At 48.4% G+C, this 23,216-nt stretch overlaps 1 protein-coding gene across 3 annotated transcripts in view; it reads left to right on the top strand.

Moving 5' to 3' along the window:
* Nucleotides 1-6,298: 6,298 nt before the first annotated feature.
* Nucleotides 6,299-23,216, top strand: part of PTK2B (protein tyrosine kinase 2 beta) — a 127,905-nt gene continuing 110,987 nt past the window's right edge. For 2 of the 3 annotated variants that reach the window (XM_087437351.1, XM_087437354.1), the window contains exon 1: nt 6,299-6,443. The gene's annotated coding sequence lies outside the window, so the exon portion shown is untranslated. Of the gene's footprint in view, nt 6,444-7,098; nt 8,071-23,216 lie in introns of those variants that run through there. The other variant, XM_087437352.1, reaches the window with a different exon arrangement.

Consider the following 23,216-nt stretch of genomic DNA (forward strand, 5'->3'; position numbering starts at 1 on the left):
ATCTGACTATATACACAAGGGTTTATTTCTGGGCTTTCTATTCTATTCCATTGGCCCACATATCTGTCTTCATGCCAGTACCACACTGTTTTTATTACTGTAGCTTTGTAATAAGTTTGGAAATTGGGAAGCGTGACACCTCTAACTTTGTTCTTCTTTTTAAAGATTGTTTTGACCATTGGGGTCCCTTGAGATACTACATGAATTTTAGGATGGATTTTTTTTTTTTATGTCTTTATTAAACACTATTGAGATTTTGATAGGGATTGCATTAAATCTGTAGAACACTTTGGGTAGGATTGACATCTTAACAATGTTGTCTTCCAATCCATGAACACAGGATATATTTCCATTTATTTGTGTCCCATAATTTCTTTCAGCAACGTTTTATAGTTTTCAGTGTACAAGTCTTTCGCCTACTTAGTTAAGTTCATTCCAAAGTATTTTATTCTTTTTGACACTATTGTAAATGGAATTATTTTCCTTTTCAGATAGTTCATTATCTGCCTTTGCTTCGGAAAAAAGAAAGATCTGGCTACATTGCTGCATTAAGCTTCCTCTCCTGCATGGCAGTAGACTTTTGAGCTAAATAGCAGCTGCTCCCTGTAGGAGGGACATTTGTTCTCCATTTTGCCACAGTCCCTATCCAGCCAGACTTCCTTCACATTCCCTGCCTTGCGTCTATAGGCATTTGGGCTTTTAACCCCCCATTTGGAGGACCCCAGTGAAGGTTAGACACTGCTGCTGTTCATTATGAAGGAGCCAGGGTGGTAAATATGCTGGTACAGACAGGCAACTTGGCAATTTGACAAAATGAAATCTAAGCTGATTTTTCATGTTCCTGAAATTTATCTTGAAGCACCTAATGATTTTATTGCAAACATTTTGAATAGAAATTTTTCTGAAATATATTGTGTGCTTTTTTTTCTCTAAAATATAGGATACAGAACATAATTAAACTTTTCTTCATGATTTACCAAAATAGACAATAATTACTGTGCTGTGCTGGGTAATAAAGGGGTGCTCTCAGGAGTTAACGAAGTGTGGAGGGTGGTTTGTCTCTGTTCTGTAAATGGCCACAGATGCCTGTGTTTTGAGGGTTCTTGGATCTGCTAGGCATTTTTTGTTTGTTTCTTTCTTTTTAAGAGGTTCTTTTTGCTACTCACAATGAATCTGCCTGTAGCAGCCTGCTCTCACATCCTAGTTGATGCTTCCATCGTAGTGTGGGCTGGGAGCAGATAGCCACATTTGTTAGAATTGCAAAAGTTGACAATGGCAAGACAAGGTTCATGCAGTCACTCTGTTTCTTCAGAGCTCATTCATGGGCTGTGGGGGACCCCGTGAGCTCACTCACAGGTGGGGGTAAAGGACTGAGAGTCAAGAAGGCCAAAGTCACAGAAGTCATGGAGCTGACTCAGTGGGCAGGGCAGCAGGGCAGGCTCCACTAAGCAGGGCAGCAGGGCAGGCCTAAGGAGCATCCTGCAGCCCACTGTCTTGTGGCCACATTGGGGAGCTATGGAAGGCCTGACAGCAGTGCCCAGGGCTGTGGAAACTGCCTGGCCTCTGTGGCACTGAGGCTCTGCCCACTGCTGTTCTTTAATGGAAAGATAAGGACACTTCTGCCTTCTCCATCTGCCCTCCCTCTTTGGTACCCAAATTATTTCTCAATGGATTTAATATGGTTTTATTTTTCACAAGGAGATCCACTTTGGATTATGTCCAGGAATCCGTTTTTTCCTCTTTGGAAAGATTTTATTTATTTTAACTTTTTCACTATGAACATTTTCCAACACCATATTAGAAAGAACAGTATAATTAACCCCCACATACCCATCATTCAGCTTATGTCAGTTGTCAACTTTGCTATTTTTATTTCACCTCTCCCCTCCACATTTGGGGGGGGGCAATTATGGAGTATTTTAAATCAACCATTATTCTTATTTCAGAAACACATTTTTAAAAGTTACAACAGCATATAATACCTTCCATTTGTTGTTACCTGTGAGCCTTAGCACGAGCAAGGATATTTACATATATTATTTCTAGTCTTTCCAACAACCCTGTAAGGTAAATTATTCCCATTTTATAGATGAGAAAATCGAGGTTCTGCCTTAATTTGTATATAAAAGAAAATAGGCTAAATGATGATATATTAGTTAGGATGCAATTTAAGCTATGGTAACAGAAAAGCCTCAAGTGCAATAACCTGATATATTTAAGTGTTTCTTTCTCTCTCGTGTAAAAGTTCAACTAGGTCCAGACCATGTCTAGGGCTAGCTTGGTGACTTGATGGCATTAGGGACCCAGGCTTAATCTCTCATGCTGTTGAGCTATTCTCAGCACCACAGACCAAGATGGCAGCTCCAGGTCCCCTCATCAGGTGGAGATAGAAAAGGGAATAGTGGAGGGCGTGCCCATTCCCTTGAAGGGCGTGATCCTGAAGCTGCACACGTGACTTCTACTCACCACCCATTGCCCAGAACTTAGTCACATGTTCATGCCTGCGAGGGGACCGGGAAATGTAGTCTTTATTTTTGGCAGCCTACGATCAGCTAAAAATCAGGGACTCTGTTTTAAGGGAAGAAATGGGGACAACCAGCAGTGCCTTCGTGGATGGAATAAAAGTTTCGTTTGAAGTCAAGGGCATGGTTTTGGGTTCTTTATTTTGGCCTCAATTGTGGTCCACTTAGTTAATCTGGTGGTACCTGGTTTAATTAGAGATAGATGTCCTTTGGTGATGAAGGACCTCAATTATTTGTCCTTATGCTCACAAGTTTTTTCTTTCTTCAGAACACTTATAACCATACTATTCTTTTTAATGAAATTTATTCTAATAGTAAATTTATGTTATGCGATTTCATTCTATTATCCATAATGGAGAGACCCCATTACATACCATCACAGCCCTGCCAGTGATGGGTTTGGTTTCAGCTCTGCTCTTTACCACCTGGGCAGCTGTGGACAAATTATTTACCTTCTTCAAGCCTCCTTTTCCTTTCTACAAAATAGAAATACTACTATCGACCTCACCAAATTGTTGTGAAGATTAATTAGATGATGGATGAAAGTTCTTGACACACAGTGAACACCTGACAAACTGTGTCTATATAACAGATATATATGTAATATCTCCCTACTAATCCTACCCTATCTAATTCCTATCATTTCTAAAAATAATAGCTATAGCATTTTATAGCTTTTTGTACCTATCACTTAGAGTGGGCATCACAATACCCTGTGAGATAGGTAGAGCAGATAGTACTTACTCTTCTACTTTCCTAGATTAGGAAATACAAGCTCAGAGAGATAGATTCACTTGCCCAGGGTTACGTCTTCCCTTTTGACTGGATTCTTCCCATGTGCATTTAAACCTGCTGTACTAGCTACCATCTTAAACAAATGGCAGACGGCCTCTTTCAACCCACTACCCTCTCCTTCATCCCCCGTCTCTCGATTCCCCTTTCAGCCAAGCTTTTCAAAAGAGTTATGGGCGCATGCTGCCTCCATGGCTTCACTCCCAGTTTAGTCATCAGCCCACCCCATTTCACATTTGCCTTTTCACTAAATTTGCTCCTGGCAAGAGCCTGACCTTAAGATTTCTGCTCCCTCTTACTGCCGCCCCAGACGATCTCATCCCTTCCTGTGGTTTCAGATGCCAACCTGGAAGTTCATCACCAGCTCAGACCACTTTTTGAGCTCTAGTCCCAACTCCTCTTGGGGTGGGACTGGGAGACAGGTTAGGAGAACGCTTTTCACCAGAGTCCAGGCATAAAACAGAACATGAACCAGAGTGGAGGCACTAGGACTAGAAAGAAAACACTGAATCGGAAAGAAGCTTTGAAGGGTTCCCACACTTAGAGACTGAATGAGTATGGGGTAAGGAAGGAGAAGGGGGAGTCAAGAACACGTGGTGCCCGGGGTACCGTTGACACTCATGGGGAAGACTGGAAGGGGATCTACTTGCGGAGCAATATGATGCATGGCTGAAGACCTGAGCCTGGGGTCAGGGTGGAACATCTAAATGGAAACTTTTTTCCTCACAGTTTTCTCCTCCTGCTGAATCAGTCGCACCCTCCTCCCCCACGCTGCAACCAGGGCCTCCCACAATAGCGCTCTCTCCACTTGAGACTCAGAGACACAAGTCGACAGAAGGGAAATAATTTGCTTTTCCGCTGGGGCAGGTCACTATCCTAACCCACAATGAGCCATGGGTAGAACTTTTTTAGAGCATTTATATAAAATTCTAGGCTCCTGGGAGCGTTTCTGATAGGTTTTTTTAAAGGCAGGTAACAGGCAGACATGTGTGACCCTGTCACCTTAGTTCCCACACTGGACAGAACATAAGGAGACCTGAAGGTAGAGTTGGCCACCCCAGGGAGTTTCTCAAGGTCTCTTTCATAAATAAAACCTATGATTCTACAATTCTAGGAGCTAGGTTTTGGAGCTTCAAAAAAAATTGCTTAAGAATTCAGCAACCTCTGAAATTTTTGAATTATCTGAAAACTTGTCTTTCCCTGAATTACGGCCTGGGGAGATTGTAGTTCTTGAGTTTGGCCACGGAGGGGCAACACACACAAACTCACCTTTTCTTAAACCAGCCTGGATTTGCTTTGCGCTTTAGTTCCCACTGCCAGCACCCGAGCACAGACCCTCAACAACTCATGCAGGTAGCTAACCTTCACACCGCTCACCCTTCATCACCTCATTCCTGAGTGCGGAAATACGGAGGTGCCAGCCACTTTCTGAAGCCCTCCGAAGTTTCCTTGCAGTGTGGTCAGTTAGCCTCCTCATCTTCCCCCACACTCTCCCTGCAGGTTACCTGTCCGACTTGCCTTGTTGCCTCAAGCCCTGGCCAAGGTCTCCCTGACACCTACTTGGTTGTCTTCTGACTTCTTTGCAGGCAAGAGCATTATCTCTAAGATTTCAAGTGAGTGCTGGGAACAGGGCGAATTGGTGCCCAGGATGAACACAGGGGAGCTCCAGCAGTGATGGCTGTGAGCTCCCATAGTTGGGTTGTAAGTTGCCATGTTTGAGTGGGTGGGTCCCAGGCTCAGAGATTCTGATTTTCTATAGACCTGGAGTGGTGTCCAGGTATCTGCATTTTAAAAGCTACAGGTAGTCCACTGGCCATACTTTGAGGAACATTGACTTTTTGGCTTTGTGGCCTTGGATGTGTTAATTAATCTAAGTCTTGCTTTTCTTTTCAGAAAATGGGGAGAATTAAATGAAATCCGGTAAGCTGAGCGCTTCTTTAGCACAGTGGTTGGCATTTAGACATATTCACCAAATGATGGCTTTTCCTGTTTTTCTCCTGGGGTGGCTGATCCACTGAGTTCGAGGGTAGGGGGTGAGAGAGTGTCACAGGGGCTGTTGTGTATGCCAGGTTGTCACGTGCCGCTGCACAACTCCAGAGGGCGCCATCCTGAGAGACGACCTTGTGAATAGCATCCTCTAGAACTATGAGAGATCCTAACCCTTCATAGGATACAGAGAAGAAATTTGAGATAAGGGCTCTGGAGAGGAACTCTGAAGATATGGGGGACACTGAGTACATACCAGCTTTTTGACCTTATGCTAAGTCCAGTTCATCTCCTCCTACTCAAGAGAAAGGCTGGAATCTTTCTAGTGATAGGGAAAAGGATTGCTAAGTGCCCTTCAGTCACTGCCTCAAATCTCACTGCTCTGGTGGCCTGAGTAAAGAGGTGAACCAACCTCTTTGGGCAGTGAAGTGGGTGCATGTGGAGATGATCTGGGAAAAGGCTGCCCAGCGTCTAGGACTGTTCTTGTGCCGCCCCCTGGTCCTGCCCTATCCCAGTGCAGGCACCCGGACCAGTTCTGCCAAAGCCCCTGGTGATATTCACCTGATCCCTGGGACCTGGAAAAGGGCCTGGGGCCACTTTAGGACATGGAGAGCCCGGAAGGGACATAGATGCTCGGAGTTTGAGAGGCAAGTCCAGTCTCCCACTCTGAAACATACCTGGAGGCTAGTGAGGAAAAACACCAGCCTCTAAGTGTGGCCTCCAGAGGTCCGGGAGTGGAGTGGGAGGAGGAGGCAGGGGTGGCAGGAATTGGGCGGTCAGCTGCTCACAGGGGGCACACAACAGCAGAAGACCCCATTTGGGGTGGGGGGATGGCAGAAATGCCCCCCCAGGTGGGCACATGCAGCTCAGGGAATTGGCCGGCGGCGTCTATTTCAGAGTTTATGGTAAGAGGCTGGAGCAGGCACACACTCAGCACCAGAGACAACACACCCCACCCTTTAAGGAAGTGGGGAGGAGAGCAGCAGGGGTGTGGTTAACGAGGAGGAGAGGGGAAAACACAAACCTGTCAGCCTTCTTACTCAGCGGAGGCCTCGGAGCGGCCGCGAACCCCTTACCTGCCGCAGCCCCCGCGTCACCTGGCCGAGCCGAGGAGCCGCCGCCGGAGTCGGCGCTTCGCTCCGTGTGAGTCCCCTCCCGGGATCGGGGCTGAGCGCCAGCCAGAAGTTGGAGGCTGGACGAGGTGGAAGGGGTTGGAGGGGGTGACTCCGATGTTGTGGGTACCTGGACGGGACCGGAAGTTCCTGGAAAAGGAGCCACGGACCTAGAAGTCGTAGCTGCGGGTGGGGTGCTCGCCCGGGGCTTGCTAGCCTTCCGCAGGGGGTGAGGGATTCTATTTTTGGAGTTAATTTGAGACTAAAATGTGTTTCTCCCTCGTTGTCCTCCTAACATATTCAGACTGGGGAGGCTGGGGGCGGTGATGAGAAGGCACGGAGAGGCTGCCTCCCTCTAAAGGTCAGATTAGAGAGCACCAAACCAAGGCTCTCAGAATCCAACTTGAACTCCTGCCTTAGAGCCTGTCCCTGCACCCAGCTCTCTCCCCTCTCCCCATGCCCTTCAGGGCCGCCACCCTGGTCATACTCCCATGCAACGCTCTGCCCCAGTATTTATTGGCTTTTTGCCCCCTGAGAGGGCATCCTTTGAATCAAGTCCTGACTGGAAGCAAGCAGAGCTCTGCAAGGGGGGTAGAGGCAGAACTCTGGTGTGTGTGAGTGAGTGAGAGAGTGTGTGTGTGTGTGTGTGTGTGTGTTGTGGGGACTAAAGTTAACACTCGCTGTCACACTGGTTCTTTGTGAAAGTACCTTCTGAATGCCACTAAAGGGTTAAGTTCTGTGCTGCCTTCCCTTACTGTCAGGCTGTGCGTGGGCAAAGTCTTGGGTGGGTGAACAGGGAACATATGGGTGATGTTCTGAGCCCACCGAGCCCCACCACCTGCCCTAACCCTCAACCATCTGACACTGGCGTCTCACCACACCCCAAACTTGGAGCTCAGTTCAGTTAGGCTCCTTTAAAGAGGCCAGAGGGAGAAGGAGAGCAGAAGTTTGGACACAGAGGAGGCATTCCCTGGGATGCCGCAGGAGGAAGAGCGTTCCGTTGACCTATAGCTAGATGTGAGTGACAGGTGCAGTTGGTGTGGCGCGATCAGGTACGGGGCTGAGGAGGCCCCTCCATGCCATGGCTGCTCCCTCCTCGCCTGAGTCCAGGCCAAGAAATGCTGTGGTGGACCTAAGCCCAGCATTTCACAACTCTTCTGCGGGGAGGGAGAAGAGGAGGCAGCAGTGAAAAAGCGAGGAAAGATGGAAGGGAGGAAGGGAGTAGCCACATTCAAGAGACCCAGCTCTGGCAGGACATTCTCCATTAAGCACTTACTGACTCCCTACCTGAGGCCAGGTGCTAGTGCTGGGTGTGGGGAGACAGCAGTGCCTGTGACCAGCCCCCATTCTCCAGCGCAGTGCGATGAGTGGTGGTGCTTCAGTGGGAAGGGGCAGGGTACTAACCAACCCAGTGCTGGAGGGCTGTGGGAGGAGACAGGCAGGGGTGTCTGGGAAGGCTTCCTGGCAGAAGTGGCTCTAAGCAGACACCTGAAGTGTCAATAAGAATTAGCTAGGGAGAGGACGAAGGGGAAGAACGGCACAGAGCCCAGTAAATGCTAAGACCCGAGGCCAGAAGCAGCATGACGCAGCCAGGAAACTGAAAGTAGCTCAGTGTGTTCAGAGCGTGGAGAGTGCAGGGGCGAGGTGGAGCTGGAGAGGTAAGTAGAGAGCTCCAGAAGGGCCTGCTCAGGCTGCCATGGCAACTCCTGTGGGAGCAGCACTTAGGACCTGGAGCCAGGCATGAGACTTCCCAGCATGCCTCTGACTCCAGGGTAGGGTTGCCAGATTTAGCAAATAAAAATACAGGAGACTCAGATTTGAATTTCAGATAAGTAATGAATATTTTTCAAATATAAGTATGCCCCATGCAATATTTGGGACATACTTATGCTAAGACATTATTCATTGTGTATCTGAAATTTAAAGTTAAGTGAGTGTCGGGTATTTTATCCAGCAACCTTCTTCTAGGAGAAGCTGAGGATACTGCTATGCTGGGAAGTGAAGGGTGGGGAGTGCCCGGGCACCACCAGAGCAGTCTCAGGACATATTTATCTTGTACCCAGTCCTCCTGGATTCTACTTTTGGGCTCCTTCACTGATTGACCATGTTATTTCCAAAAAAAAAAAAAAAAAAAATCAATTCCTTGGTCACTTGTTCATCTATGCAGCTCAAGGATGATGGTACCTCAGAGATAAATTGGGCTTTGGAGCCCAGTGGACCTGGATTCAAATCCCAGCATGGCCACTTGCCCGCTTGTGGGGCTCACGGGGCCCCAGAACCCCTTTTTTGAAATGAGGACAGGAACATCTGTTTGTCCAGGCAGTGAGAGGGTCCATGATAATGTATGTAAATCGCCTAGTGAGTGCTAAAGACAAAGTAGTAGATGTTAATTTCTGTGACACCTTCACAGAGGTGACCAGAGCAGCCTCCACAAAGTGCTTGGAGCTCATTTATTTCCGCTTTTATTTGTCGAGCACTCAGAGGTCCCAGGGGAAATACGTGGTGGGGTTCTGCTCCTGGTGAGAGAGGGGTTAGCCCCTGAGCAGAGAGAGCTGAATCACTCCCTCAGCTCCGCCGGTCCCTCCCAGGTGACCCGCTCCAAGGAGGAGATGCCCAGTCTCCTCTTGGAGGACAGTGGGGGTGAGGGGAGAGGGAGTAGCTCAAAGGAGAATTAACTGAAGGGAAATGTGAATGAATTAAAAGAAAGAATCCACGTAATCTCCTAGCACAGTGGTTGGCACAGACAAATGCACCATAAAATTTGGCTCTCATTATTCCCTTTTCTGTAGTGAGAACCTTATTAGAGAAATAGAGCTCAGGGGTAGAGGAAGGAAGGGTGCCTTGTGAGCCGGGTTCTGACTTTAATGGGAGCATTTGTGAAAGCAAATTAGGGGCCTCCTGAAAGGGAACCTAGAGGGAGTTAAGAATTTGTTAAGAGAAAGAGGAAATTGAAAGTGTGTTTCCCTTCTGGGAACCACTGGGTTAAAAATGGTCCCTCTTTCCAGTGGCTGAATCTCCCCATCCCCCTGCGCAGTGATAAACATTTTGTCCCCAGCTCTTTAGAGCAGCATTTGCCCAACAGTGTTCAGAGAAACTCTATGCCATGAGACAGTTGTAGGTGTTCCAGTGGTGAGACATTCAAATGAGCGACTCTTGGAGATTCGTCACATGTAATTGCAGGGTCAAGATTGTGTTAAGTCCTGCAGAAAAGACTTCTGTATCACTGGGCTTAATAGCATTCCCTAAATTTAACTATAGAACCCTTGCAGGGGCATGGGGGAGCGCCTATTACCGTCTCAAGGGAAATAGCATTCCACATCTAGTGACTGTTGATGTGGGTGCAGTTCTGGGACCGAGCAGGTTCTTCAGGGGACATTTTTCATCCCATAACTCGAGCCAGAGTGGTCCTAATTTATCCTAGACTCAGCAGCGTCCAACTTACAGAAGATCTTCAGGGACTGAGTGCTGTGTGCAACTGTCCCAGCGTCACACATCCCTCATGGACACAAACTCCTCCCTGTGTCAGCCTAGATCTCCCTACCACAGCTTACACCCGTTTCCCTTTGTTCAGAGGACCCTGGGAAAAGTGGAAATCTCTTAGCAGGCAGCTCCGCATGGTGATGACAGTAGCTCCGTGTGTCCTGAGTACTGGAAAGACAAGTACAGTTGATGGTGAGGTACGGGAGGGGAGGGAGTGTACCCTGGGGTGGACCCCGTGTGGTAGGTCTCCCAGCCCCTAGTTTTCCCCTGCCCAGGAGTCATGGGCTTGGGACCATGTAGCCCTGACCTCTCAGGTGAATGGGGCTCTGAACGGGTCCCACCGGGGTGGCTGGAGTAGAGATGCACAAGTGCTGAGGTGCTCGGGGCTGGAAGGGTGGTGATTAACAGAAGTTTCTGCTGCTGGCCCGATGACCAAGACTTCCTCCTAGACTCTGGGCCAGTTCTAGGGTAAAGGCGGAGGAGCAGGATAGTGGTGACAGACTCTGCACCAGTCACCTGGTTGGTGGTCCGGTGGTCAAACACCCAGGCTTGGTCAGTTGGCCTGAGTGCCAACTCCAGCTCTGGGCCTCTTGGGCAAGTCATTCAGCCCTCTCTTCCTCATCTGTAAGATGGAGATGACAGCAGGGCTTTTTGTGAGTGTGGGAGTATACCAGGAGTGATATTCAAAACGTTAACAGCCTCTAAAGTAGGGGCAGGGATCTAACAGAACTGACCCTGGCCAATGCCCTGAGCAGGATCGGGGTGGCCCCGTGCTGTGCCAGGGCCCCGGAGAATCCAGGGGATGGAGGAGGCAGGCGTCCCGTGGCTGGGTAGAGGACATTTACCAACTCATATGGACTATTTCAATATTTTAACATCTCAAATGCCCTTATGCACCAGCTTAATAATGGTCTCAACTGTACAGAAAACATTCAGTCCTTTAACAGGCACACAGTAGGCATTTGATAAGTGTTAGCTCTCCTTGTCGTATTTTTACACTTATGGTTAATCTGAGCTGGTGCGGAAGCATCATTTTTTTTTTCCTGAGGAAAGAGGCCATCTCCTGAGGGGCAGAAGTCTTCTCAGTGTGAGGTCTTATTGACACGCATCAAGTATACAATAGTATTTGTTTCTTGCCCCCCACCCCACCCCCAATTCACTGTGTTTGATGGACAGCCAGGCCTAATTAGCTCTTTAGCCAGCAAAGAGACTTTCTACTACTGCCTGGCAGACACCAGAGTCCGAATGGTCATTTAAGGTGTTGAGAGAGCTGACAGGCAGGAGAAAATGGTGGCTTCACTTCTAAAACTCTGAGCTGTGCGAGGGGGTGGCAGAGGGGGAGGGGATAGCTTTTTGAGTCACTCTGCTATTTCCCAAAGTATAATTATTACTCATGATGACAGTTTGATTAAGAGAGCAGACTGGAGACTGCATATTCCAATGCACTTCTTACCTAGACACAACGGTGTATTGATAGGAGGGCAGGATTTGGTTTCCAAGGGACCCTCTAGGTAGGCTATGGGTGGGCTGCAGGAAGGGACGTGCTCCTGGTTGTCTGGGTCTCCCCCACCCCTACCTATTCCCAGCATTAAGGCGACTGCTGCTTTTATGAGGCAGCTGGTCAACGTAATGAGAACTAAGATCAACCACTGCCAACAGCCGCAGAAGGATGAGCCTTCCCCTTTTCTGTCTTGGCGACAGTTCACTAACATTTTCCTCTTCTCCAGTTCCCTTTTTCCCTTTTATGTCCTGAAATCCACTCACACGGAATCTGGCACCCTTGCTCACCAGACGGGGGGCTCATAGGAATGTACCTGGCCCAGTGTTTAGAACTTGGTACTGGGTTTATTTGTTGTCTCGTGGGGTAGTCTTCCATTCAGTTAGGCCAATTCTCCCAACAACTTTGAGGACACCAGGACCACTGTCCCCCTTTTTCATACCCCTTCTTTCTCAGAGAGTCTTCTGCCTGGTTCTCAGCTCCCCCAGCTTTTGCAATCCCACTGGGCCACACGCAGGCCCAGGAGGCTCCTCTCCGGCCTGCTGGGGATTCTGCCCAGAGTTTGGGCCTTGCTCTTCCGGGGGAGTTCCCTTTCCTGCCTGTGGCAAACGGTCCCTCCTCTGGTCCTCGGCCACTTGGAGCATCGCATCTTTGTCTGGTTTCTAAATTAATGTAGTTTGTCCCCACCCCCCCACTTCCTCCCTAACCCAAGCACCCTCTTTGTTCTCCAGGAGCATTTGGAGCAAGAACCCAGCTCCTCTCCCTTCAGGTGAGGTTTACACTCTCCCCACCCCCAGTTCCTGCTCCAGGCAGGTTACAAGAGATCTGATGCTCTGCCACCTTTGAAGCCCCTCTTATCAGCATCCGGTTACGTTCCCTCTGCTGTTTGCACATTCGGCTGAAACACAGTGATGTCAGTTGAGGCAGTGGCTGTCCCGAGCCCCAGCCCGCCGCAGGGAGCAGTCCCTTGCTCAGGCAGTTTGCCAGCCTGGTAAGTGGAAAGACAGTCAGGGGTCGGGAGACCCGCTCTAGTTGAGGTCTTCCGCTTGCTACTGGGTGACTTTGAATGAGACTCTTCGCTCTTCCAAGCCTGACTTTCATTTGAAAATGAAAAAATCGTTCCGCATCCCTGATACAGTTGTTGAGAGAAATACTTGACTTGTGTGAAAATGCCCCGTAAAACACCACCAGACACTGTCCCTGAAAAGATGAAGAGTTTTGGTTCAGAAAGATCTGAGTTTCAGTCTTGACTCTGTAGCTTTCTACCTGTGTGACTTAGCCAAGTTATGTAACCCCTCGGAGCCTTTGTTTCCTCGTTTGTAACTCCTTCTAGGCATTTGTTTAATATTTCTCCCCTTCTTCACCCCCATCACTCTCAGAGTATAATCTTCTTTCCCCACCTTTGAGGGACTGTTAACAGTCTGGTAAGGGAGATGATACATCAAGATAAGTGACTGTAAGACAAGGTGGGGACTTATGGTGCCATAAAAAAGGCACCAAGAAAGTGCTATGAGGTCAGAGGATGGAGAGATTACTTCTGTATGGGGAGTCTGGGAATGCTTCCTGGAGGAAGTGGCATTTGGAAAATCTCTGACAGGATGAGTAGGATATGACCATGGAAACTTGGGATAGTGGTTTTGGTCAAAGAAGAGTATAAATAAAAGCAGGGAGGTGGGAAGGCATGGTTTGAATGACTCATTTTGGGAGGAGCCAAGGGTGCCAAAGGGCAACAAAGATAGGGTGAACTAAGATAAGGCTTGAACACAATGGCTGAAGAGTTTAGACGTTATTCTGAAGGCTGCAGGGAGCTGTTGAGATGTCGGCTTAAGTGAAGGGGCCGTGATCAGATTTGAGCAGCAGCGTGTAAAGTGGACCAGAGAGAAGAGAACTTGACATTGAGGAGGAGTGTGTAGGAGACTGTTATAATAGTTCATGTTTTAAGAGTCTAGATAAATTATGTAATTCAGGATGATTTGGGGGACCTGGATAGTATCTGCTGGTTAACTGGAGGCTTCTACGTTCTGAGTTGAAACTGGTCCTTAGGTGAATTTAAAAGATGTAGGGTTTATGGGAGCATCAAATTGTTTAGGTTATATGAGTAATTTGCCATTCTCCTTAATCCTCTCCTTCTTCCGTGTTCTGGGTTCACAGATAAGCCCTTTCTCGTGGACTTCATCTTTGCTAGGTATGCACTAAACATCAACCTGTCTAGAAGTCTAGTGGCAGCCTCTGGATGGCAGAACCGAGGAGCAACATGCACTTAGGTCTGCTGCTGCCATCCACTCTCGTCATTTCAGGGCTCTACCTCCAGGCTGGCCCTCCTCCCTTGCTTCAGTCCTCCACTTCCAAGAGTCTATAAACATTTCCACTCGAGTAACTCATCTTAAATGCTACATGTCGGAAACTAAGCTCATCATTTTCTCATACCAAACCATCTCCTCCTTCAGGCATCCCTACTGTTCATGCACTGGTACTTCTCCTAGACACTCAGGTCAGAAACCTTAGAGTTCAGTTCCCTTTCTCCTCTTCTCTGCTTTTCTCCACTCATATCTCACCCATCACAAATCCTGCAGATTCTTTCTTCATGCCTCTCATTCCTTCCTTCCTTTTCTCCAGCCCAACTCTAGCCTGAGCTGAATTATCTAATATCACCTAACATTACCTAAGAGCCTTTCCCCTTCCTAACTTTTGTTTCCTCCGAAGCTCCTGTGCCTCCAGGCAAATCCAGTTCCCTTAAATTTACTATTCAGTGCCCTCCATAATCTGACCTTCATCTACCCTTCTAATCTAACTCCTCTATGCTTTCCAAACTAAGCCCTTCACCCCAGCTAGCCCAGTCTGCTCACTGTTCGCCATCAAACCTTTACGCAAGTCCTGTGTCCTGCCTGGAGCGCCACCCACTTCCTCCTTCCCCAGTCTCCTCCCTCCACTCTCAGTTGGAGACCCAGCCACTGGGAAACCTGTGCTCCTCAGGGCTTCTTTGCATCCTCTGATCTCCCAGAATTTATCAGTTCTACCCAGTGTGAAATTCATCTGGGGCAGGGAGGTGCTTTTCCTTTTATTCTCCTTCCTAACTCCCTCAAATTCCAAGGATGGGTGATTCCATTTCCCTCCTTCTCTAGTACTCACTGGCTCACCTGAACCAGAGGCGAAGCCAGTTGAGACAGAGCAGGGGCCATATTCTCCCCCAGGGGTCAGGCTGCTCTCCTTGCCTCTCTAGAAAGTGGAGGTTTCCCAGAGCCCAGAGAGAGGAGTCAGGATTTAGAGCAGGAGCTGGATAATCCCTTTAGTAAGCTACTCCTGGGTCTCTCTAATCCGTTGTATCCTTGTCTTTTCCTTTTCCCTGAACCTCCTGTTTATTGAGCCCATTTAAGCCAGACTGAGTGACAGGAGAAAGACAGGAAGTAGGAAAAAAGGCGGGGAGCCTTGGTAGAGGGTGACATTGCTTTGGGAAAATGGGAGAGAGATTTGCAAGGCAGAGGTTGGCAGTTTGTAGGGACCTGGACTCCACCCACCTGTGCACAGGCATAGGCTTGCCATGGTCACTGCACTCGGAGCCTTCTGGCTTCTGCAGTCCAGGATTTGAAAACACTTAGTCCACACTGGCACCTTCATCTCCAGAGGGTGGCCCTCCGTTGTCCCCAATGAGCCATTGAGCCTTCTCCCTCTTTCTTCACCCAACTGTCTATGTAGAAATATCCTTCCTGCACCTGTTTGCTAAACACTTAGCTGCCAACCTGTGTTCACTGGCAGGGGGAGGCGAAGGACAGAGAGAGCACTGCCCTGGGATGGGGAGCCCTGGGCCTGGTCACTCGCCCTCTGCTCTGTCACTGCCCCTCCATGTGATCTGGGGTGAGTCACCTGGGTAAGCCTCTTCAAGCCTCAGGGTTTTCAATTGTACAGTAAGGGGGTTTGGGGGCTCGTTAACAAGTGGAAATCTTTCTTCAAAATGGATCTTACGCAAAAACCCAGCATGTAAAAGTAGACCCTCCCATGGTTGAAGTGGGGAGGGCAGATGCCTGCCGGGCCTTTTGACCCCCTTCCTCGGTTGTCCCTGGGGACATCTCCCTGCATCTCCTAGGGCCCAGATCATCTTGGATCCTTTCCAGGCTCCAGTACTTGAGATCCCCATTGTTTACATGTGATGGGGGCTAGAGAATGGGTCCAGATTCAAATGGAGTCAGTAAAGAATTATCTCAAAGTGAGGAATCCAACCTGGGGCATGGCATGTGTATGTGCTGGGGGTGGGGGGTTTTGTATACAAGAAAGTCTTGAGAAAAGATGCATAATTTTCACCTCTGAGCAAATGCGCATGTTTACGGGAAGAAAGTCCAGCGCTTTCATTTGAGCTCCCAGGAACCTATGGCCCCCCAAGTATTAAGAATGACCCACTAGGTTTTGTAATCAGTTTTACAAACTTTTCATAGAAATGACCTCAAACTTCAACTCCATTTTAATTCAGATGAACTAGGCTGTTAGCTCTGTTGAGGTCAGAACCATCTCTGTACTGAGAGTCAGTGTTATATCCTGAGGACACAGCCGGTGCCTAACACACAGTCGGCATTTGATGTATACAACGTGTGCTTGAACATATGTGTGCCTCACTATAAGGAGGGTTGTTTAAAAAAAAGGTAATGTGAATATGTCAACATTTCAGTGTAATATTTAATGTATTATTTTTAGTGACACACATTTTAAATCACATGCTATATAAAAATAATGCATTAAATTAAAAATATGGCTTTTCCCCAGCTCTCTCTGTTTACAAAACATTCAACACTTCACTCGCACCTTGACATCAGTGTCCACTCCCGCCAAGAAATCCAGCACTGGTCTTTAATTTACGTGTATAAATTGTTTAAAAAACAGGTTTGCAGTTACAAGTTGGAAACAACAAGTGTTTTCTGTTGTCTGGAATATCTTTATCATCCTCCTTTAAAATGGGAGAAGCTGAGTCACCCCGGTTTCCTGGAGGTGGTTGAGAAACCCAAAGGTCACGTGACACCACGGCAGGATTTGATTCCGGGTTATGAGGCCCTGGAGCAGGACCGTTAGGGACGTGATTTGACATGAGGGTTTTCTTGGGGTTTGCCCTGTTCAGGCCCTGAGTCCTCTAGCGTCCTTCCCACCAGTGTGAGGACTCCAGGGTTGCTGGTGCCTCGTGCGTGGGCTGGCACTAGAGGCCTTTCCTTCTCCCCTTTCTGGGGTGGGACAGTCTGATCCATCCCACAAGCTCACTAGTGATTCACCAGCAAATTCCTCTGCGAGAGACTGTCCCTTCATTCTTCCCCTGTGGTCTTCTCTTCAGAGATGCACGTGAGCTGGAGAGTAGCACTCTGGACTTTGGGATAGGAGTGAGGAGAGAAGAGGAAGAACAGCAGGCAAGAGGGCGAGATGGAGGCTGTGGTCTGCCATATAAAGAAGTGACAGAGACATGAGCAAGTTTGAGAGGTGGCTTTTAAAGGCTCAGACCTTGGAGGGGAATAAGTGACAGATGATATTGCTCTTTCAAAAGACCTTCATGGGGGCTGGCCCGGTGGCGTAGTGGTTGGGTTCACGCACTCTGCTTCCACGGCCCAGGATTCACAAGTTTGGATCCCGGGTGCAGCCCTACAAACCGCTTACCAAGCCATGCTGCAGCAGGCGTCCCACATATAAAATAGAGAAAGATGGGCACAGATGTTGGCTCAGGACCAATCTTTCTCAGGATAAAGAGGAAAACTGGCAACAGAGGTTAGCTCAGGGCTAATCTTCCTCACCAAAAAAAAAAAAAAAAAAGACCTTCATGGCAGCCACAGAAAGGCAGGGTCCCATGAAGTTTACTCTGAAATGTGTGTGATTGGAGTTGGGGTCAGGGAGCAAGGGACAGTGAAAGGAAGTGTTGACATGGCCTGGAGTCCTTCCTTTACTGATGGTGGTCCGTAAGGGAAGTTCGGGGTTCAGGTCTGAGTATGTCAGAGAAGCATTTGAGTCCCTTCCACAGTGTTTTAGTCCATTCCTAGAGAGGATCCCAGCATTCTCCAGTGACAGGAACACAGTCCTTCCTTCTGTACCAGGACAGAGCTGAGTCTAAGCTGTCCCCCCAGGTGGGTGTCTCCCTTGGGTTTAAACCTCTGCAAGGAAGGAGAGTCTACATTCTTCCTCCTTGAAGTCGTGTTTCCTTTTTTTAGGAAGTGGGATTAGTGACGTTGACGGTGCATCGGAAGCCCAGCTCCACGTTATTTAGCACCTACTATGGGCCAAGCACTGGGGAGACAAAGGTGAACAAGAGACTGTCCTCAGGGTGAGAGCAGTGCATGCAGTCGCAGTAAAACCAGGTGTGCTGCAAGAGGAGGGTCAAGTGCCGTAGGGACACAAAGGCCAGAGCTGCCAACTTTACCACGGAGAGGCTAAAAAGGCTTAACAAGCCAGGTGATGCTAGGAAGGGTTTTGAAGAAGGGATGGGAGTGTACCAGGCGGAGAAAGGGCGGTGAGTTGCTCTTCCAGACAGAGAAGACAGCATATTTAAAGGTGAGAAGGCACTGAAGAGTGTGGCCTGTGGGGAAGCTGTGAACAGCTCAGGGAGGCTGGCTCCAGTGGGACTGTAGTGGAAATAAAGCAGGAAGCATGCCGAGAAGCCCTTTATCACGGTTGCTTGGCATTGGACATTATTCTCTAGCCACAGGAGGCTATAGGATATATAAGATAGCATATCTTATAGGTATAGGAGTTTTTAAGCAGAGAAGAGAGTCAGATTTTGGTTTTGGAAAAGAGTATTCTGGCCCCTAGTCAGAGCAGCTCTCGTGCCAAGCACAGAGAAGCTTTTGGCTCAGAGACCTGCAGACAAGCATTTCTTGGGCATGACCAAGGGCTGCCAGCAGGGCCGTGCCAATGGCCTGGAGTTCCTGCTGTCGGCTTGAGTGTCCCAGCTAACCACACTGCCACTGGCCAGAGAGAGTGGTGGCGAGGGCTGGCCCACAGAGCTGGCCCCGAGAAAGAGCCCACTTCCTGCCTTCTTCCTGTGTACATCTATGTGCAGTGGAGAGTGGGGCAGAGAAAACAGAGAGGGCCTTGGCCAGATCAGCAAGAACCAACCTGCCTTCAGTGGGGCAAGTGAGGAGGGTAAGATGGTGCTGAGTCTACAGGAACGAGGAATCTATGGAGAGGACACCTACCTGGAAAACAAGGGGGCAACTAGGCATCTATTTTTGCCCCAACAGTAGGAATAGGGTATTCCACAGGAATTATGGAGCATATAGGATATTCAGTCCTAGAAGACTCTGGTGGAGGGAAAAGGATTGGACATAGGACAGAAACTCACATTCCACCTTCCCTGAGTGCCCTTCCTCCCGGAGCTCTTGGCTGTACCATCCAGGCACATGTTATCTTGAGATAAAATTATTTTTCACAAGTACATGCCTTGCTAAATGGAATAGTGGGAGGCAGGGACCTTGTCTCGTGCACCTTTGTCTCCCAATCACATTCCAGCAAATGTCAGGATGTGAAACTTGTACTCAGTAAACATTTGTTCAGATCTGAGGAGGTTTTAGGGAAGAGATCTGAGAAAAAAGGTTAATTTAGAGATGGTCTCCCATACCCACGATACACCAGATCTCATCAGCTGCTAAAAGAGATGAGTGGGAAGAGAACTTCCTGATCCCAGGATAAACACACTTTGGAGAACATTCCTGAAGCAACCTAGATCCTCCAATGTAGCACAGAGTAGTGCTTCTTGAATGTCAGTGCCGTCAGAATCAGCTGGGGGGCTTTTGAAAACGTAGATTACCGAGCTCTAACTCCAAAGCTTCTGACGTATTGTGTCTGGGGTGAGGCCCAAGAATTGCATTTCTGACAGTTTTCGGGTGATGTTAATGCTGTTGGCCCAGGGACCACACTTTAAGAACCACTGATGTGGAGCCGATTCTGTTATTTAGAGGTGTATATTAGATCCCTCTGTTTGTGCACACCCAGGCAGCCATTTCCTCCTTTCTTGGTTTTGCTTTGCTTTCTTCTTAATACTCCAGAAATGGTTTTGATGCCCACCCTGGTTGAAACACCTATTGTGACTCCATGGCCTCCACCATCGGGCCCCACCTTTCATCTGCCCAAGGCCCCCTGAGTGCTCAGTGGACTTTCCCAGATTCTGGGCTTTGTCCATGGTGTTCTCTCAGTCAGGACTGCCTCACCCAGGCTTCCTAAATTCTCACCTCTCTGAGCCCTTCAGGCCCTAACCCAAAGACCACCTCTGCCATGGCCTTCTCCCTAGCACCCCCAGTCTGGCTTTATCTCACCATCCTCTCTGTCCCTACAACCCTCTTCTTGACTCTGATAGGACTTTCCTTCTGCCTTATTTTATTGTTGATAATATGTATGCCCTCTGTCTTAGTCAGCTTGGCTGCCATAACAAAATACCATATACTGGGTGGCTTAAACAGCAGACATTTATTTTCTCACAGTTCTGGAGGCTGAAGATCTGAGATCAAGGTGTCAGCATGGTCAGTTTCTGGTGAGGGGCTTCCTCCTGGCTTGTCGGTGGCCACCTTCTTGCTTTGTGTGTGGGAGGAGAGAGAGAGAGCGAGCTCTGGTCTTTCCTCCTTTTCTTATAAGGACAGTAAATCTATGGGATCAGGGCCCACCCTTACGACCTCATTTAACCTTAATTACTTCCATAAGGGCCCTCTCTCCAGATACAGTCACATTAGGAGTTAGGGCTTCCACATATGGATTTGCAGGGACCTGACATTCAGCCCATGACATCGTGTTTCCCAATTAGGCTATAAATCTTGGACATCCCAGTCATGGTGCCCGTGTCCCCCCTCAGTGGGAATTGTGGAGGAGGTGTTCAATCAGTGTGCTGAATCACAGTGAAGGTCTGAAAAACAAACCAAAACAAACCAAGACCTGTTTACTTTGGTCCTCACCAGCCGCTGGTTCTTGAAATGTGTCCCCAAAGTCTGAGAAGATGAAGAAGAGAAGGCATTTGCTGAACCCCGTCCACAGGATGGGATGGCTGGGTGCCAGAGTTGTCAATAGGCTTGTCAGCCTTAAAAATAATTTGATTACTAATCTGTATCACTTAGGGAACTACCACCCCCACAGCTGTGTTAAGAATGTTTTCCTCAGGCAAAAAATGTGCTGCCTTTGGCATCCAAGTCAGCCTTAAGAATTTCATTTTATGATTGATCCTTCTGTTTTTTTGCACCTTCCTGTACTTCTTCCAGATCTGCTCCTTCCAGATCTCTCAGTGGACATGCAGCCAAGCCCTCACTCTGCCCTCTTCAACACTCAAAAAACTTCCAGACAGAGTTCCTCTCCCCCAAGACTGTCTTGTAGTTCTTGCTGTTTTACCTCATTCCTCTCAGATGAAGCCACTGAGGCCCTCCAGGCTAGTGACATCCCCCGACCTGAGGACCCCACATGAATCACAGGAGGCCCGGTGACCCAGGTCCATCTCTGGGAACCACTGCCCTTGGCTGTTGTTTAGTGACAGGGTCACCCTAGAGGAGACCTACGGCTCGCAGAATGTGCCTTGAACAGGTCGTAGCTTATCTTCTCCACGGAGGCGTTCTTGTAGGCCCCTCTCCAACCTCTACCTTATTTATTAAACTTGTCGCCTGCCTTCTAGCCTTTCTCCTTTTGTTCTGTTCCTCTGAGTGCCGAGTGGCGTGACTAAAGGAAAATGCCCTGAAGTTGAAGAAAAGACTCCTAGACTCAGTTCTTGACCCCATCTTTCACTTTTCCGGAAAATGGCAAGCATGTCTGTTCACTTATCTGTGTGCCATCCCCCAACTCCATACCCTCCCCTTCCTACCTCTGCCCCTCCCGGCACAAACCTGGGCCTGATATTATTGCTCCTTTAGATATGGGGCAGTCGAATCTCCCGGAGGAGGCGGAGGAACGTGGGCTTGCACACAGTTCATGGTGTCTCAGCAGGCAGTGTTCATAGTGCTTAGGAGCAAGTGTTCAAACTCAAGGTGTGGCTCCTTACTTCCTGGTCATGTGGCCTCTAGCACATTCTTAACCTCTCTAATCCTCAGCTTTTCTACCCGCCAAATGGTGATAATAGCAGTGCTTTCCTTAAAGAGATATTGCGAAGATTAAAAAGAGATAATATTTACATATAGAAAGCACTCAGCATTGGTGCGTTGCACGTAATAAGTACTCAGTACATTTAGCAATTATTCTTGTCAATGGCACATGCTATTAGAAGACAGAAATACACGTAACATGGGGCCCTGCCCCTGTCTGTCTGATCACACTTGGCAGAAACCCCAGCTCCACAGCCAGTGCCAGCCAAGGTCCTGCCGCAGGACCTCTGCCAGTTCCAGACTCACTTCCTGGTGCTTCTTGCCACCTCCGTGCTGTCAGATATTATTCTGTCACATCCCCCCAAGGCACAGAACTCAGCCCCTTCACCAGTTACCCCAAGAAGTCCGACCACACAGACCATTTGTGATGTTGTGGGCTTCACTGAAGAATTGGAGGGAGGAAGAAGAGTGTTATGGGGAGGGTCAGAGCCTGTCGCATTCTGCTCTTTCTCTGTCTCCTCCGCCTCCTCCTTCCTGTCCTTTCCTCCTCGTTTTCCAGAGCAATGAACAAAATATACCTGCCCAGGCTCCTTGAGCCTCATCTTCTAACTGCAGTGATTTAGTGGAGGATTATCTTAGCCCGTTTGGGCTGCTATAACAGACACCATAGACTGGGTGGCTTATAAACAACAAACATTTATTTCTCACATTTCTGGAGGCTGGAAGTCCAAGATCAAGGCAATGGCAGATTCGGTGTCTGGTGAGAGCCTGCTTCCTGGTTCACAGACGACTGTCTTCTTGCTGTATCTTCACATGGCAGAAGGGGCAGGGGAGATCTCTGGGGTCTTTTTTATAAGGTACTAACCCCATTCATGAGGGCTCCACTCTCATGACCTAATCACCTCCCAAAGGCCCCACCTCCTGATACCACCACCTTGGAGGTTAGGATTTCAACATGTGAATTTTGGAGGACACAGCCATTCAGACCATAGCATGCATATTTCTAAACAAATACAGTTTTCTTCCTGGAGGAACTCTGTTACCATCTCCTAAGGGAATAGAAACCTCAGCATCTTTTACACGTGTTTAAACCAAGCTATGTCCTTGGGGCAGGACTGCCCATGTTGACATGTGGGTAAGCCTGAGTGGTGAAGTTGGGGAGCCGCCCACTGCTGGGGGACAGAGTGGCTGTTCTGCATGAGGGTTTTAGTGGCTTGGAGAACAAGATCTATGGGAACAGAGGCCCATGACCCTGCAAATGCAAACTCAGCCAGGGCCATGTTTTTTTCTGCTCACAGAGGGAAGCGGTTGCTTTCCCCAGATTGCAGACCTGACGTTCTGACGATAGGACTTGGTAACCGCTCTATTGACTTTCTGATCAAACAAGTTGACAAGAGGTAGACAAATTCTATTACATATGGTTGATCCAGGCATGAAAAACAAACAAAACCTATGACAGAGTTGACACATACATGGGAAGGCGAATCAAGTAAAAATGTATATAGAGCTGCTGTGGAGGAGACCAGGAGCTCCTGACCCTGGAGGCCACAGTGAGGGCTCTGGGCTATGGTGGGGAACTTGGAGAAGCGGGAGAGGCTCACGCTACTGGCTACAAAGTGACTGAGCCTACCTGACACACCGTACCAAAGGTGCCCAAACTCCTAGGTCCCCAAAGTGGTATTCACTTCTCACATCTTTGCCAAGAGCTGTTTCTTCTGCCCAAATCCTCCTCATTCCCTCTTGCTTTCTCGCTCTTCTTATTCATCCTTTGAAATCCTCGTCAGCTTTCAACTGCACAACCTCTGTGGGGCCCTCCTGA

This window comes from Ceratotherium simum, chromosome 12 (assembly GCF_057802395.1).
Source record: "Ceratotherium simum simum isolate JZ-2026a chromosome 12, ASM5780239v1, whole genome shotgun sequence".
NCBI lineage: Eukaryota > Metazoa > Chordata > Mammalia > Perissodactyla > Rhinocerotidae > Ceratotherium > Ceratotherium simum.